Raw genomic sequence first — 17,458 nt, 5'->3', positions numbered from 1 at the left:
CCGTTCCAGGATTTTGTCATTAGAAAAGAAAAAGATTTGAGTATAGAATAAGTGCTTATTACCTAATAGTTTATTAATGCAAAAATATGGAAACTGTGGAAATATCCATTTATAAGGAAATAAAATATGATACATCCACACAGTGGAATATTATGCAGTCATGATTGTGTTTTAGAGAATATTTATTGAGGTTTGATAATCCTCTTCCTTTTTAGTCTTCTGGGCAGAATGGCATTCATGATCCTGATTTATTTTTTTTAAACGTAAAAAACGTTTATTGGTAGTTGTAATGTATCATTTTATAGATGAGGAAATGGGGGCTTGAAAATGTTAAATGAGGTGCCCAAGTCATGGGCTAGTAAGTGGCTGAAGTAGGATTTTTATTTATTTATTTATTTATTGGCTGCATTGGGTCTTCATTGCTGTGCCCAGGCTTTCTCTAGTTGCAGCGAGCGAGGTCTACTCTTTGTTGTGGCGCGTAGACTTCTTATTGCAGTGGCTTCTCTTGTTGTGGAACACGGGCTCTAGGTGCACGGGCTTCAGTAGTTTTGGCACGTGGGCTCAGTAGTTGTGTCTCATAGGCTCTAGAGCGCAGGCTCAGTAGTTGTGGCGCATGGGCTTAGTTGCTCTGCGGCATGTGGGATCTTCCTGGACTAGGGCTTGAACCCGTGTCCCCTGCATTGGCAGGTGGATTCTTAACCACTGCGCCACCAGGGAAGTCCTGTTGTATACTTTTTAAATACACGGTGTATATATTTTTAGCAAAGTTTTAGGTTCACAGCAAAATTGAGCAAAAGATACAGCTGTTTCCCATATACCCTCTGTCCCCACTCCTATGTGAGTTTTTTTTTCCTTCAATTTTTAAAATTACTGTAAAATACACGTAACAAAATTCACAGCCTTAGTCATTTTTAAGTATGCAGTTCAAGGGTATGAATATATTTATAATGTTGTGCAGCCATCTTTAAGACAGTTGTTTTAAAGTCTGTCTGATATATCTGCCATCAGGACTTTTTCAGGGACAGTTTCTGCTGATTTCTTTTTCCCCCTTGAGTTGGCCATAATTTCCTGTTGTGATTTTTCATTGTTGAAAACTGGGTGTTTAGATCTAATAACATAGTAACTCTGGCAATCAGAATTTCCCTCGTCCCCAAGGTTTGCTGTTGTTTGTTAACTGGCTTTGTTCATTAAAAAAAAAAAAAAAATTATTGTGGGCTGTCACTGTGCCAAGGATCAGCCTGAGGTGTAAACTTAAGGTCTGCTCAGGTCTTTTCTGAGCCTTTCCCTGGGCGTGTGTGGTCACTTTCTAATTTTCCCAGATACGCAATGTCCTAGTCTTTAATGTCTGGCTGTGGAAAGGGTAAAAAGATAAAAATGAAGGAGGCAGGGAAGGCCAGGAGTCCTTTCAATCCCCTGGAAGTCACTTCAGCTGGAGGGGGGCTGGCGGGGGCTGGGTGGAACGATGTGAGGAGGCACAACAGCGGTGCTGCCCGCGTCTTTGTCTGCACCTCTGTGAGCAGAAGCAGCAGTCCCCAAGCAGGACACGGATGCCTGATATTTGGAGACCGGGCCCTGTTTGCCCACCCTGGCTCCCACATGCTGTGTGCAAACTGCTCCAGGAACAGTGTACAGCTGCCAGCCACATGGCTGGGGTTGGGGGAGGGGGAGCTACGACTGCACCGTCAGCTATAAATTGACCAAAATTAGCTGAAATTTACCATCCAGACCTTCCTCTGGAAGTTGCAAGACTTCGTTAGACTCCAGAGTTTCAGAAGAGTTGTATGAGACAGATTCTGCCAGTGCACTTGTTGCCCAGGTGAATAGATGGATTCCTTATGCTTCCTATTCTGGCATCTTCTCAGAATCCTCTTTCCAGCACGAGTTTTTAGGGCAGGACTGCAGCAATATCTCTGGCATGTTTGGGAAACCATTACAGAAAATTGTGGATTACTAATGGAGAGGACAGCTAGTTGATGATAGTTAGTAATGGAAAGTTATTAGTTATAAAAATTCATCTGGGTCTAATCATTAAGAGCCTGGAAGTCAGGCAAAAGCAGATACAATTTCTTCTGCTGTCAGTGGAGTTCTTTTAACAGATGGGAAGCAACTGAAGGTATTTGATCAGTAAAGGACACTTATTCATTCATTTATTTGTTTAATAAGTATTGTTTGAATATATACTGTGTACAAGATGGTTTTTTAGACAGGAAGGGTACAGGGATGGAATGGGAGGGCTGGAGAGCCAAAAACCTGTTGTGGAGGAATTCACAGACATGTAACTTATGAAGGAATATGATGTGGGAATAGGAACATGGGAACTTAAAATAAGACCAGGTCTGCTTTAGGGAATTGGGAATATCTTAATTGAGGAGGTAACATTTTATGGTTTTGGAGGAATACTAGTTTACCAGGTGAAGAATATTGAGAGCTTAACAGTAAGGTCATGGGCTGCTCAGGGAATGGTAAATAATTCATGCCTCTGGAGTTGTGGGAAATAGACCTTGAAAAGCAATTTGGGATCCGATCATTAAGGGTGTAGTGTGATTTATTTGATGAGGGAACCATCAGAGATTTTTAGGCAGGGGAACTGAAATGATTTTCTTTATTTTTTTCTCATCTGGAATAGTTTAATTGGCATTAATGACCTAATATTGGACATAAAGAACAATACTAGATTTTAGTAAGCCTTTTGATTACATCTGCTCATTGAATTTATATCTCTAATTAATATCCATAGACTTTAAATGTGTGGACTTTAAGAACTGGATTAGAATCATAGTTCTACCATTTTGTAGCATTTATACAAGTTATTTGATGTGGTAAACCTCCATTTTCTCATCTGAATAATTGGGCTTCTTAGTTTCTGGGCACTATTGACGGTGGGGGGGGGGGGAGTAACGAGATTTCTGTTGAATGGGGAAGAAATCAAGTGAGACTCTCCAGTGGATGTAATGTAGTCTGAGTGTACTCTGCGGACTGGTTGAAGGCCATAAAAAAGGTGTGCATTTAATCTATAAGAGACAATTAGTTCTAAATAGGCTTTTGTATGCTATGCTTAAGGATTTGGAGAAGGGAACCACTGAAGGTTTTTAAGCAGGAATCCATATGATCCAGTTTTTCCAAACTGCTTCAGTTGTATCCCAGTATAATTATTAATAGTGTGCCCCCTTTAACTCTCAATGGTTAACCCAGTGTGGATAATAAATTTTGTGGCCAGTCACCTTCTAAAACAAATATATAGTAAGAACAGAGAGCCGTGGTTGAGCCATTTAGAATACAAGTAATGAGAAAAAAATAAAAGGAACCAGCCTAGAAGGTTGGAGTGAAACAGAGAAGAAATAGCCTTTACAAAAATCTTTACAAAAGCCAAGAGAGGATAATTTTAATAGTATTAAGAACGTGAGATTTTGTGAGGTCAGCAAGGTCAAATTCGCAAGGTTATGGAGCATAAGCGTACATTGATTTACCAAGTAGAGCTCCTTGTCTACTCTAGACAGTACAGTTTCATTTGGGCACTTGGAGAGAAGCCAAATTGGGTCGTTTCTTTGAGGCTAAGGACTCTGCCCTTTATTTTTATATCCCTAGTGCCTAGCACAGTAGGTATCATGTAGGAGGTACTTGGTGCATTTTTTAAGAATTGAAATATAATTAATAGCTTGTAAAAAGGTGAGAGAGCAGCTATGGATATCACCCTTTAAAACAATTCGGTCAGACGGAAAGGAGGATGTTTTTAGTTGGGCAGCAGTTAGAGAGGAAAGATCTCTGCATCTTACACGTTAAGGTGAACTCAGTGAAGAGGGAAAAATGAAAGTTTCTGAAAAGGGAAGGAAGTTTGAAAGCTAAAGTTCTTGCCGCTTAGGGAAGAGTCTATTACAAAGTGAACAGTGTGGGCTTAAAGAGATAAGTGGATAACATACCCTCACCTACCCTCCAACCCCGCCCTCCAACCCCGCCCCCAACCCTTGGATGATTTAGGAATATTCTAATGAAAAGAGTACAGACATCAGAGTCAGAAAACCTAGAGCTAAATCTTGACTTTACCTTTTACTAGATTAGTGGCAAATCATTTACTCTCTTACATTTAAATGATTCAGCTAGAGATTTTAGTGGCATCTGTGAGATGCCTGGAAACCCCTCCACAGATCTCTTCCTCATCTAGCTAGCTACTCCATTTTCGTGATTATGTCCTTCTGGCCACAGTTGATTGTTCCCCAGCACATCATCGCTTTGACAACGTTTCACTGGCCAGGACGAGCGCCTGACCCAAATTCAGCCAATGAACGTCTTCCTGGTATGTTAAGGCACAGGCTGAGAGAGGGTCGGTGGAATCTGTAAGATATAAAACTAGTGACACGTCAATGACCATGTTTCCCACCAGCTGAAGAATACTAATCTGTAGTGAAAGAGAATGATGCTGGCGTGAGAGAAAAATCAGAGGTAAAAGAAAGGAGTCAAGACAGACCCAGTCCTAGCAGCCTGAGAGTTCCTGAGACCCTGCTCCCCCTGACCCTCCTAGTTTGGTTCTCTAACCTTTTCTTGCATTCGGTGAGCTAGCCAGTTGAGCCAACTAATTTCTTTTCGAGTCAGACTAGTATGAGTTGAGTTTCTTTACCTTATAACTCAACTAATACCTGAATTTGGGTGAAGTGTTGTGACTCCAGTGCTCCTGCTTTCTCCACTGTAACGTATTCTTTCTCTAGGGCTGAAAATCTTTGGTCTAAAGTGCTGTCCCTCCCTAACTTGTGAGGGCTTTAGTGAACTATGTCTGCCTTTGGTTTCTTCCCTTTCCATAGATCCTTCTCTGAGGTACTGGCAAGTGCCTCCCTCATCCTGGAAAGCCTTCGCCTTGATTCATTTGGCTCCACTAATTCAGCTGTGACTAAAGCACGCAAAGGGATTTTGGTAGAAGATAAGTTTAGAAAGGGGGCCAGATTGAGGAAAATTTAGGCAGCAGTCTTGGGTCGTTTGCTATTATTGTCTAGACCAAAGATGTTTGATAGAACTTTCTGTGATGATGGAAATGTTCTGTATCTGCAAGCTGTTAGCCACATGTTGAGGACTGAACATGTGTCTAGTGCAACTGGGAATTGAATTTTTAATTTTATTTAAATTTAATCAGTTTAAATTTAAATAGCCGTATATGGCTAAGGCTACCACTGTTGACAGGGCAGCTCTCGCCATCCGGAGGTCATCAAAAGTTGTATTTCTTATTTCTTTTGTTTTGTTTTTTAAATCAGGGAAATGATGTGTGTTTTAGAAAAAAAAAAAAAACACCTGGAAACAATGTGGTCATTTGGATGGTGAGGAAGAGGCAAGAATAGAAAATCACTTTCTTTTCAGGATGATGATGCCTGTAACACGGATGGGGAATGTAGGAGGGTGAGCTGCTTTGTGGGACAGTAGACGTGGAGCTCAATCCTGCAGAAGTTGCGTTGACATCGTGGGACTTGTAGACAGAGATGTCCGATAGGCCATTGCAAATAAGAGTTTAGAGCAGAGAAGCCCAAGACTAGAAGTATACATTTTTGTAGTCGTCTACTTAGAGGTGATAAAGCCATAGAAATGGGTAATGTCCTCCAAAGAGGAAATATAAATCTTGGAGAAAGGAGCATCAAGGGCAGAACTTTGAAAGATGTCTACATTTAAAAGGTAGAGGAAGGGCCTCCCTGGTGGCGCAGTGGTTGAGAGTCCGCCTGCCGATGCAGGGGATACGGGTTCGTGCCCCGGTCTGGGAGGATCCCATATGCCGCGGAGCGGCTGGGCCCATGAGCCATGGCCGCTGAGCCTGTGCGTCCGGAGCCTGTGCTCCGCAACGGGAGAGGCCACAACAGTGAGAGGCCCGCGTACCGCAAAAAGAAAAGAAAAAAAAAAAAAAAAAAAAGGTAGAGGAAGAGGAGGTGCAAAGGTGAAGTTAACTACGGTCACTATGCTATACATTAGATTCCCAGAACTTATTCATCTTATAGCTGGAAGTTTAGATTACTTCCATGTCTTAGCTATTGTGAATAATGCTGCAGTAAACATGAGAGTGCATAAAAAAATACTATATGATATTTTAAAGAAACCAACACTTACCCATGCGAATGGTAGCAGGAACTCTTTGCTTTAGGCATAGCCCTCATCAGGGAGATTAGACATTTTACTTGAAAATGTGAACAGGTATGTCCCTCATGATATGGATCTGGTAGATAGTTATATTTAGCAGGCATGGGGCAAGTAAAAACGATTATTGTGCTATCACAGTGTAATTTCTGCCTATAGAATCACAAATGTATCTGTAAAATATAGTTAATCTTTGGTCAGATGGCCAATAGACATAGCAAACCCTAGTCCAAATAAGTTAGCTTATAAACTTGGGGAAGAGAATGGCTTGTCCCCTTTGGTGTTTGCTAGATAATCAGTAGTTGTAAATAATATAATGCTTAAGTAGATTTTCTTTCTTTCTTTTTTGGCAACTCTGTGCGGCTTGCGAGATCTTAGTTCCCTGACTGGGGATCGAACCCAGGCCCCCTTCAGTGGAAGTGCAGAATCTTAACCACCGGACTGCCAGGGAATTCCCTTAAGTAGATTTTCTATCTAAGATTAAGGAGAAATTGTTTGGGAGAACCTACATAAGATGCATTTTATTATGCCAGTGGGAAGACTCATGAACTTCCCCACAACATGTCGTACACTCATGAAGGCGTACAGAAGGTAGTGATCAAGCTGCCTGCTGAGCAAGGCTTAGGAGTAGAATGAAGAGCAGTGTGAATGAAGAATTTGGGAGTTGAAAGGGGGCACTGGCAAGGAAGGGAAACAGGGACAAGTAAACATGGTAGAGAAGGGCTTAAGGTCAGATCTCTGGAGCAGACAATAAGGAGCAGGTCAATTTGCTGCCCAGCTCAGTGCCTGATACATAGTAGGTGCTCAATAAGTATTTGTTGAAGGAAAGATGACTGATGGTTAGGGAGAAAAAACATTGCTCCTGCAGGACCAGTGGAATCCTGCTTTGGCCCCATGTTATTTTATTCATTACTTGACCTCAGTCATCACAATGTCTTCCTGACCTTGGGTTACTGTTAATTTATTGTTAGAATATATACTAACTATTCCAGGTAGAATATTTGAATATGTAAGTCACTGTCCAGCCCTGGGGGCGGGGGGGGGGGATGCTCTGCCTACTTCCTACTCCTAGAAGTAGTAGGATCGGAGTACCTGAGTATTAGAAAGTTTAATTTCCTTTTAAGACTGTAACAGAGTAGGTATGACAATATCTAGACCCTGAATATCCTGGCCTTGGGTGACATGGGCCATCACTTCTGGCTAACCTCACAGGTTAGAGGTATGTGCTTATTTACTCTGTGTGGTTTCTGGTAAGGTGATCAAGAATGGTGAGAAGCAGGATAGGGAGATTAAAATTATTTCCAAATGTGGGTATATAAACAGACGTAACTATGTTAGATTTTAATACACAAAACTGATTGGGTGCTGGGTAATTTTCAAGTTTATTCTTTTTTTATTCAAAACTCCTCTGAAAACTGATGGTCCACAAAACCTTAGTGTATAGAATTTTAACTGATTCCTTTACTCAAATATTATAGTGACCTCATATTTGATATTGAAAACAGATTTTTGAATCTGAAAAGATACAGAGCCATAGAGATTGTATTTTCAATTTTAAGCTAATATGTACTTGCAGCTCAATTTAATTTATACCCTATGCTATATTATTTCTGACATATCTCTGTATGTATATAAGTGTAATATGTGGTACATAGTCTGTTTACAAAGAAAAACGTGACTAAGAAAAAGCTCTGTTTGATCTGTTTCATTCAGTGTATGTTTATTGGGGTGTCTAACAGGCTCTGTTTTAGCCACTGGGGAAACAGCACTAAACCAAGCGCAAGATCCTTGCCCTGCTGGAGCTGTTGTCAAGACGTCCTTTCAGAGGAATATTTCAGATTAGGTGGTACCTAATCAAAGAAGGAAAGGTACCTTATTCATCCAGGAGAGTTACACTTGCAGGGAACTGAGATATAAACCACTGAAGACAGGGATTTTCATTTGGCTTTTGTTCACTGCTGTATCCACAGAGCCCAAAATAGTGCTTGGCTCATATGTCCGTTGACTGAAGCATTTATTGTTTTGAATTTGTATAATCAGAGACACGTACTTTAATAAATGATCTTTACACCGAGCTGGTTGAAAATTTTATAGTCTCCTTTACCTTATTTTTATGTTTGTTACCTACTTTTTGTTTTTCTTGGTGCTCGTTGTCAGGATGCAGGAACAGCCTATTAATATTAATAATTAGTCATATGGTAATCTGATATAGCAAAGGTTAGATTTGGAAAGGAATTTAATAGGTCATCTTTTGTTCAGCTTCCTGCCTAGGAAAAACCGAGTAAGATAATTAGGTATGTATTTTTAATTAATCATTTAAAAAACTAGGACAACATAATTGGGTTCTCTCGAGAAAATGGAGAAAGGTACTTAACCCTAGATACAAAGGTACTAACCTGAAAAAGTTAGAACTTCTAACTGTGTGGGAAAGTGAAAAAAATTCGAGCACCACTAAGCTGCTCTTTGTTGATATCAGAAATGGGCCTGTCATTCATTTTGGCATTGAAGCATAGCCTCCTATCTCAGGGGGCAGAACCAGGACTTTTTTTTTTTCCTCCCAGAGGAGCTGGACAGTTATTACAGGTTGAAAAGCCTGACTAGTTTTTCAAGAGTTTCTCCTCCTTTTTTTTTTTTTTTTCCCCTGAAACTCATGGTGCTTTTGCTCTGCCTTCAAGATGCACTAAGGTCTCCTGCTTTGTGACTGCTTCGGAGCCCGCAAATACCCTGACATGTATAATTCGAAATATGCAGGTTCCATAAGTAAGTTCCATCTTGGTTTTTAGCCAGTTAAAATTCAAGTTATTTTTAGAAAAATGTTAGGGTGGAGTTAAGCATTGTATTGTTTCACCACTTTTATTTTAAGCCTATCTCTAAAAGAGTCAGTAAAACCTGTACTTTGTTCGTTTTTAAGTGTCTTTGTTGCATTAGACAGTATTCATATGTCTTTTAAAAGCTAGTAATTAAACTATTTTCTTGAGCATCTTTTTAGTTTTACTGAGAAGTATTTTAAATTGAGTGTTTCTGAGCTCGATTGCTCATGTCTGACACAGTCTCAAGTTTCCACTGAATGGTAACAAAGACTGTATGTTGTTGGTACTGCAGTGAGAGGCATGCTTCATTAGACCAGGTAAGAGAGATCATTTTGTTTCTTACCGCTGGGTGCGTTTTTACAGGGTTTATTTTATATTCTTTCAACAGCAGCAGTGTTAAATTGATAAATAGCCAGGAGCACGCTGAATTCAAGACGTCCTTGCTTGTTGCAGACAGGAAAGCTACAGGGTATGGGGGTTGGGGTGGGGGGGAGGGGTAGAGTAAGCTTAGTTTATCACTCAGTTACTTATATAAATCAATTGAAATATAAAGATAATTCTGGAGCTCCATTTTCTCCGTGCAAGAACTAAAGAAGCAGTTAAAGAAATGAATAATATTAAAGGTACTTCGTGGTTCTTACTTGTGAGTGCAATTCAGATGTGAGTTTTTACTTTCATTTCTTTCCAGTAGTTAATAAAATAACCTTTGCCTCTAACTCTACATTTTTTTTTTTCCATTTACGAAAACTTTGAAATTGTCAACAGCAAAATATGCTTCCTCAGGATCTTTGAAATAAACCTGACACTTACAAAAACATTTCAGCTTTTATAGCTGTTTCATTCTCTTTTTTCCTAGTACATTTTTCTTAAAAGTATTTGTGCTTTGAAAATGTCAGCTGTATTCTAATGAAGCTCAGGCATTGTTTGCTCATAAAGGGGCCGGTGCATTCCACTGCTTTATGGTTTATTATGAGGCACAGTGTGAGAGTTTGGGTGGCACCATTTGGTGTCTGCCTCTTGGGGTAGTGACTGCCATTATGTTCGCGTTGGATTGGCAAAGAAAATATAGAGTGCAAGATCCTATATGAATCTGGATCCTGTGAAGAAAATCTTTACCAAAAACGATAACTACATGAGCCTGGAATGTGTGACAACTTGAGCTGATCACTTCAAGTATACTCTTGAAGCCTGTATTTTAGTTATAATTAATAGTCTCCCAGTCACATCTCTGGTTTTGTGATGTATGTAAATAACATTTACTCATTATTTGAACTGTAGTAAAGTGAATGTCTCTAGGTAAACTATGACATTTTAAATGGACACGGTACAATTTTCAATCATACATGTACTTTAAAAAAAAGTTTGAAGGAACTTAGTGTCGGGGGAGGGGGAGTGGGAGAGGAGGTCAGGCAGAGAGGCTTTCTTTCAGTTGGGAAAGCCCTGATGAAGAGAAAAAGCAACAGATGTTTCTTCTGTTACAATTGAGGTTGTTTCATTCAAAATTCACAGTAGCTGGAAACGGGGAGGGGCGGCCATAAATCTGACTTAATCAGTGAATAAAGAAAACGTAGTCATTTCAAATTTATTCTTTTACATTCAGGATTTGAGAAACAGTATAGAGTAACATATTCTGAGTAACCTACTTTTTGAAGAGGCTTTTCTTAATCTTAAAAATTTTATGTGTAATTAGTGGAAATGTGAGAAAGCTAATTTTAGTGCCTTTTAAGTGATGGAGAAAACGATTATTAAGTCATAAAGAATATTAGGGAAAAAACGAAGCCATTATAAAATATATAAGGAATACTTAGGTGGCAAAAGTTTGTAATTACACAATAGGTATTAAGGCTCAAAATGAAATTGCAGTATGAAACATCATTTGCATTTAGTGAGAGACTATTTTATCTTCAGTGTGAAGCCATGAGCCTTATTTCTAAAGATCTTTGAATAAGAAATGTGGGAGAAATATTTTGAGTTTAATTGAAATGATGTGTTGCAGTTTCCCTCTTTAAAAAAAAGATAGTAAGGTTAGAGTAAGTAAGCTAATGGAAAGGGGAATGTTTATCTGCTGGAAAGAATAAGAAGGAAGAGCTTGGATGCAAAATGCATGTAATGAAAGCAGTCAAAAAATAGTTTTTTAATTCGTGGAGTTCATGAGTGAGGTAAAAATCTATCCTTTTACAAGTAACACGTAGAGAAGTTCTATGCTCCCATATACTGTGTGTTTATATACATTACAACTTTATGTATTTCTTAAAGTTAGCTCTTAGAAAACCAGTGCTGAGTGCTAGATCTTTCACATGTTAGGCACTTACTAAGATTTTGCCCTACCCTACACTGTAAAGTTAGTAATAACATATAATAGCCAAAAAATTATTTGAACCGTAATTCAAAATTTGCATATTGAGCAAATGTTAACCGATTTTCTAAATGTTTAGTTGGTCTAAGGAAAGGACTGGGAAAGGTAGCAAGATTCAAGGAGGTTATTAAAAATGTCTCTTGCTCTGAGCTAGGATCTGTGGGCTTCCCTGAAGATTTTCTTTGCTTCAAATAATGACAATAGAATTTAGAGATTTCAGAACTTTTCAGATCATTGTTTGAATTAAGATTGAGTTTAAAATCGATCTATGTACATTTTTTTTTTTTTTGCGGTACACGGGCCTCTCACTGTTGTGGCCTCTCCCGTTGCGGAGCACAGGCTCCGGACGCGCAGGCTCAGCGGCCATGGCTCACGGGCCCAGCCGCTCCGCCATGTGGGATCTTCCCGGACCGGGGCACAAACCTGTATCCCCTGCATCGGCAGGCGGACTCTCAACCACTGCGCCACCAGGGAAGCCCTACATTTTGTTTTTTTAAGGAATAGCAATATGGAGCAGTTGAATTTTTTTCTAAGATAACCAACTTACATGGAGTTTAAAATGGATTTACCAAGTTATAGGTTTGATTAGAGTAAGAACTTTTATAATTTTGACCAAAGAATGTATAGTTTTGATGGAATAGACAGCCCTAAAAAAAAAGTTGGTGACCTCACATGTGATACATAACTTTGATGGCATCGTAGATTGCAGTTATCAAAAATGTGTGTCAGCGGCTTCCCCGGTGGCACAGTGGTTAAGAATCTGCCTGCCAATGCAGGGGGACACGGGTTCGAGCCCTGGTCTGGGAGGATCCCACATGCCACGGAGCAGCTAAGCCCGTGGGCAACAAGTACTGAGACTGCGCTCTAGAGCCCGTGAGCCACAACTACTGAGCCCACGTGCCACAACTACTGAAGCCTGCGCTCTAGAGCCCGTGCTCTGCAACAAGGGAAGCCACCACAGTGAGAAGCCTGGGCACCGCAACAAAGACCCAAAGCAGCCAAAAGTAAAAATAAATAAAATAAATAAATGTATATTAAAAAAAGTGTCACTTATCATAAATGTAGGCATGACAGTACATTACGGCATCATTAGCAACAGGGCAGAAGCAACTGAGACTGTTAACCCTTCAGTTTAAGAGCCATATATTGGCTGAAAGAAGACTTCTGGAGTGAAGCACCTGTGATGCCTGCCTTATATTGTGAACTCTTTAGCGATGTCTGGGGGAATCTGAGCCTCTTCCCTATTCATTTTTCTCCAATTCAGAATACCCAGAGAGTGACTGATGTAGACGTTCTCTCTGCCTTACATATTTTTATGCAATTAGAAACTATTGACGGTGACCTAGAAATCTCTCATTTCTGGTGTGGAAGTCAGAGGGAAGATTTGCCGGACACCTACATTCTTCTGAAAAGAAAACCTTTTACGCTGTTGTTTAGGAGCAGGTATGAGTGTTATGCCTTAAGTGTATCATGAGCTGACTCTGTTTTGCAAGTGGTTCCAGGAACCAGTGGTGTCATAGCATTCTTCCTTTCTACCGAGTTTTAAGCAACCCGTTTTCAAGTGAACTTTTGGGTCTTGACTCTAAAGCTGGAGATCATCAGCAGGGGGCTTTGTTTTCGGAATTTGGCTCTTTCTTGCAAAGTTTGGCAGCTCTCTTGGCAATTTCTCTGACAGAAAGATGAAGAGACTTCTAACTGAGCACTTACTGTGTGCCAAGTAGACCCAGTAGAACTTATATATAAAATTTAGCAGAATCTTTTAATGGGCAAGATTTTAATACAAAAGAGTTCGTTGATACTGGTGTCTAAGAGTTCCTGCTCTTGGCAGTGTGGTTTAAATGTCGCTTCAGTAATATCTCTCAGTGGAACATATTATTGAAATAAGAAGTTGGTAACAATGCAATTTTGAATGAGCTACTTAGCATGACATATGTAATATAATGATCCCTTTTCTTATTTGCTAAGGAAAAGAACTGCCTTTGAAATTCTGATTCATGGGTGGTCTTTGGTCTTTTTGAATTTGTGTCCTAAAGTTTTAAATTTATTTTAAGAACGCACCTTTTAAACTCTGGATCTGTCTGTAGTCATTGCCACCTTTTGTAAGTATTAGAAAAATAGCTTCTCTTGACTGTAAATTTAAAATGATTTATTTGTTAACACTGTCTGGGGCAGGTTACCATCTCAGAGGGTTGTGGGCTTCTTCTTGAGAGTGATTTCCAATTCAGTGCCTTTGGGTGTTCTAATGCTCATCAGTTCTGACCCTTGTGGTTGCACCCAGCTGCGTTGATCTACTCTAGCATTCAGTGGCCCTTGGTACCAGATAAAATGTGCTACTTTCTGTTCACACTCTTTCCTAGGCATGCGAACAGCGTCTGTATGCCATCTGGCAAGTGTGTTGGCTGTGGTGATGGTGCTAAAAGTAGTGGTTGAAAATAGGCTAAACATTGAAAAGATACAGCATTTAAGAACAAGAGACAAAAATGATGATGATGATGATAATAATAATAAAATAAGGGTCACTTGGCCCTTTCTCTTTTTAAAATGAAAATAGAGGTAAGTGTAGTAGAAAGAGTCTACTTAGACTCCATTACTTCCTTAATTTGAACAGAGAGGAAAGGGACACTTGCAGCAGTTTGTCCCAGTCTTGCTTGATCCTAATAATCATCTGAGGCACTTGTTTAAAATATGCCTTCCCACCTGGTTTCTTTAGGTGTTTAGTGGAGCCCAGAAATACGTATTTTGAATAAGAGGGACACTGCCCCCTCCCACTTTTGTTCACCCGCTTTGTATCCTATGTCCAAGCACATTTGGTAAGAATTACTGGGAAGGCTTGGAAGAACCAAGTTGTTTGAGGCCATATGGTGAACTAATTTAATTATTAATCAGAAGATAAGAGTGTCCAAAACTGGGAAATTCTAATTAAGGAGGTGAAAGAGAAATGAGAAAATGAAGAATTAAAAGGTGTCCTTGTCTGAGCAGGGTAAATAGAAAAAGGACAAAAGGACATGCTTTAAATAAAGATAAAGAGGCCAGTGAGAAGCAGTAGGATCCAGCCTCTAGATGAGATGCATGTTTTTGGATGGACGTCGACAAAGTATTGAAAGGGAAGGGTCCTGCAAAAGAAACCCAGTGAGAATGGGCTAAATGATTTCTAAGATCTTTTAGCTTTGAGGTTTGATGAACTAAATGAAAACAATTATACTGTTCCAGATACTAGAGCTTGAATTAAGGAGTTCATCTAAGAAATGAAGAGGCCCTGTTTAAATCCTGACATGTAGGAAGATGGAAAAAGAAATGTTTTTCTCCTTTCAGGTTGAAGAATCCGGGGCATTTATGGTTCTGGATACCAGAGAAAGAGGGAGCTAGCTAATTGTTTTAAAAGGTGTCCTCCAAGTAAAAATGCTTATGGAAGCCAAGAGAAAAGACTTGATCCTCTAGGGAAAGTATGTAGGAAAGACTGACCTAAAAGATTTATTGACCCATTAGGAGTATACCCCGAGGGCTGTAGAGCTGTTTTTTGTTATGGTCATTTCAAGGATCCTTTCTGTGGTTCTTTGGAAAGATTCTGGTGAGGTGGTCCACTGGGGGGAAATCCCAGAAGTCCTGTGCTCTGACAGCTGCAAAAACATCCCGGCTTTGGCTTCCATGCCTGTGATATGTAGGAATGTGCATTTCAGATCTTCTGTCTTTATCTATGCATTAAGGATACTTGATTTCCATTTTGGAACCACATACAGAGAGGGAGGTTCTAGAGGTCACTTTAACCATTATACTTTGGAGATATTATGAACTTTTATCTTCTATTTCTCACCCTGACCATTTGCAGTGATATTATGGTCACCCACGTTAAAAAGTTTAGTAATGGATGGTGGCCTTTGGATTTAATCTTGAAAGCTTTGGTGAACATGATAGAGTACAGATGCAACAAAATAGAACATAACAGTGTTATAGGGTGCATATAGGTAATGCACATTATAGTAGCTAGCCTATAAATAGAATGAAAACTAAAAAAAAAAAAATCTGAGTATATTTAAACAAAAACGAATGAAGTCAGAGTGACTGCAAGGTTTATTTACCTTCAGTTCCCATTCCTGACATGCACCTTAAACATGGATGTGCTGTATTTTACTGTCTTACAGATTTTCTGTTTCCAGTTGGATATGTTGTCTTTTCAAATTAATTATGAGCAATTAATATGGGTTTCATTTATGAAGATAGTGCTGTTGATCTATTGGGCCTGAGTTATTTTTCAAATAAAGGGGATAGATATCCCCTGAGCCATCATATTGTTCCCCCTACTTTACTCTCTCTTCAGTGACATATGGTGCGTTCTAGCTGGCCGGCTGAAATTAGAAATATAGTCTGAAGGTTGTGGAATCTTTGCTCTTTGCAAAATGAACGGGCCTATTCCAGAATCGACCTGTGACTTGACCTCATTAGTACTGTATTTGAAACTGATCGATAGTCCTTTAAAACAGTTATTAACAAATAATTAAAAGGTAGTGTGGGAAGGAGAGAGATGCTTGACCCTTTTCTTTTTCTGAGTCTCCTTGTTCTCTGTTTGAAATGTTAATTGTGAATGAAGTGAAGCACATGATACTGTCAGGTAAGTAGGCAGATCAGCGGAGCAAATAGAAAGTCAATAAGGTAGACTTTCATGTTAGCATGGGGGAGGGGGAGTAGATTACTCATTAAAAGTAGCCATTTAGGAAAAATAAAGTGGATCATTCACTTCTCACATCAAATAAATTCCAGATGGTCAAGGATGTGAAATTTAAAATGAAGGCATCGAAGTATTATAAGAAAACATGGGGGACGTTTAATACAGTCTTTAGTATGTAACGAATGATAATTAAATTCAAAGAACAGCATATCCAACTGGAAATACCAAACCTGTAAGATGAGTAAAACATAGCACACCCATGTATAACGTGCAGCTCCAGGGTGGGAAGCGAAGATAAATAAATAAACTTTGCAGTTACTCCGACCTCCTTTATTTTTTTACTTAAACAGACTCACAGACCTTTTTAATGGCACTAAAGTGATGAAAGAACTATGAGATGGACAACATTCTTTTAAAATGTGGAAAGAAAATCATATATAAAAGCCAAAGACATGTCAAATTGGGAAAAATATTTTCAGCAGGTATAACAAAGAATACTCTTATTCCTTCAATATTTAAAGAGAGTCAACCAATAAAAAAAATCAACAGCCAATAAGAAAGTTGGTCATAATTCTCAGGAAGGAAACTTTAGATGACTTTCAAACAAAACACGTCAGTCTTATTCATAATAATAAAACCAAAATAAAATCAATGTGAGATACTATTTTTAACCTAAAGATTGACAACAATAAAGTTTGATAACACACTGAGTTGGTCAGGATATGTGGAAATGAATACATTTCGTACATTTCTGAACAGAGGGTGAATTGGTACAGCCAGTTGGTACAACCAATGTGTGTAAAGACATATGTGTAGTCATTGCAGTATTATTTGTAGTAATAAAAGATTTTACTGTTAATGATGTTTGTAACACTAAAAGCTTTCCATTATTAAGGGACTCAGATAAGCTGCTAGAGCCATAAAAAGAAGTATTACATAGCTAACGAAGTAAATATTGAAGCAAAATTACATATGTATGTACGTAGGTATGGAAAGACATCTAAAATAGGTATAGTATTGTTAAGTGGTAAAAAAGCAACGTGCAAACTGATATGCAAACCACATGTGTAAGGAAAAAAGGATATGTATGCATATATGTTTGTATATGCCTAGAGTATTTCTGAAAGGTTATATATGAACTGGCACCAGTAGCTGTCACTAGGGAAGGGACTGGTTAGGTGGTGGTCGGGGATGAGAGGAGACTTAGTTTAACTGTATACTCCTGTCTCCGGAATTTGTATCACATGCTTCCATGCAGACATTCATGTATTTGTGCATTCATTCATTCATTCATCCATCCAGCAAATAGTTGTTGAACTATGCTCTGTCCCAGGCACTGTGCTAGGTGCTGGAGATACAGCAGTGAACAAGATAACAAAGCCCCTGTTCTTATAGAACTTAACATTCTGAGAGTGGGTGCTTATATGATTATAAGCAAGTAAGTATAAATTTGCAGTACATCATATACAGATAAGTACTCTGGTGGAAAGTCATAGTAAGTGAAGAAGTGCCGATGTAGGGTGATCA

At 39.1% G+C, this 17,458-nt stretch overlaps 1 protein-coding gene across 7 annotated transcripts in view; it reads left to right on the top strand.

Annotated features, from left to right (window-relative positions):
* Positions 1 to 17,458, top strand: part of TFDP2 (transcription factor Dp-2) — a 177,396-nt gene that overhangs the window by 94,346 nt on the left and 65,592 nt on the right. For 2 of the 7 annotated variants that reach the window (XM_082624414.1, XM_082624411.1), the window contains exon 1: positions 8,976 to 9,229. The exons of the other annotated variants lie outside the window; for them this stretch is intronic. The gene's annotated coding sequence lies outside the window, so the exon portion shown is untranslated. Of the gene's footprint in view, positions 1 to 8,975; positions 9,230 to 17,458 lie in introns of those variants that run through there. 7 annotated transcript variants of the gene reach the window in all.

Source organism: Mesoplodon mirus (assembly GCF_964341445.2).
Source record: "Mesoplodon mirus genome assembly, chromosome: 6".
Taxonomy (NCBI): domain Eukaryota; kingdom Metazoa; phylum Chordata; class Mammalia; order Artiodactyla; family Ziphiidae; genus Mesoplodon; species Mesoplodon mirus.
This window is presented reverse-complemented; position numbering and strand designations above follow the sequence as displayed.